Source organism: Bactrocera latifrons, unplaced genomic scaffold (genome assembly GCF_001853355.1).
Source record: "Bactrocera latifrons isolate USDA-ARS-PBARC rearing strain unplaced genomic scaffold, ASM185335v1 scaffold_402, whole genome shotgun sequence".
Classification (NCBI taxonomy): domain Eukaryota; kingdom Metazoa; phylum Arthropoda; class Insecta; order Diptera; family Tephritidae; genus Bactrocera; species Bactrocera latifrons.
The window spans coordinates 167,641-168,767 of NW_017537049.1; the positions used below are offsets into that span (position 1 = coordinate 167,641).

Genomic DNA, 1,127 nt, shown 5'->3' on the forward strand with positions numbered 1-1,127 from the left:
TATGATTGAATATATATATATCCACAAGCGTACATTGAAATTAGCATCACTTTTCTCATTTAACAATGAAAATGCTCAATTCTGCTATTTTCGACCTCCTCATGTTAAATATTGGTGAAATCCGCTAATAATATTTTTGTGGTGAAATCCAYTAATAGAAAACTCAAACCCTTCAAAAAGAGGAACGTGATGACAATCGACACACCCTGAACCTTCTCTATATTATACGTTCTCTGGTTACGGTCAACTCGATGACACTTCGCGATTCTTGTAAGTCTTCAAGCCTTCGTTTTTTCGGTTTAAAAGACGACTCTTCTAAATTTTTTTTGGTCTACCTTAAGGTCGATTGCTTCCAGTTGAAGAGGGAGGACAGGGATGTTCCATTTGTAGGTGAAATTGTAAATCTGCTCCTTCTAACAAACTGCGATTTTTGTTTAAAAACGTTCAATCATCATATTTGCTCCAGTCCATTTGGTGGAAAATTTTGATGAAACACTCGAAATTTTTAATTTTATATCCTTCTGTGTATCAGGCGTTACATCTCTACCACTAAATTTTGTCAAAACATAATCCACTAACCGAGAATTTCGCTCTATTTTACGTTTTCGCCATTCTTCAAATAACTCCATTTTTGAAATAGAGCAAACTCGATCTGAATAAATAATAATTAAAAAGTATGGGTATGTGGTACTCGATCAAAGGTCATTGTCATTGTGTAACCCTACAATACATACATTTTATACAATGGTCATTGTATAGTTTAAGGTTGCCGTTATACAATATCATTGGGTTATACAATGTACAATATTCAAACATTAGCTTGGATATATGTATGTGTATAAAAAACTTGAAAATACAAAGAACACAAGCATTTTTATATGGGTTTTCAAAACCCAGTACAACGTATTAGCTGAGCGCAAACCAAGCATTATGTGTAGAACACAATGCTCGCGACAGACTGCATTAGCACGACAGTGAACTGAAAATGGCGTTATGAATCCTACTTCACGAATGTTTGTGATAGGGTAGCAACATAACAATGGCCGGCTTGTACACAAAACAACGCAGTTGTCCATTTTGCATGTACACAATTTCGTTGTGGCCATACTAATACCTTGCACTTCAAT

At 35.0% G+C, this 1,127-nt stretch overlaps 1 long non-coding RNA gene across 1 annotated transcript in view; it reads right to left on the bottom strand.

Annotated features, from left to right (window-relative positions):
- Positions 1 to 1,127, bottom strand: part of LOC108972543 — a 5,161-nt gene that overhangs the window by 3,305 nt on the left and 729 nt on the right. The gene's annotated exons all lie outside the window — the stretch shown is intronic.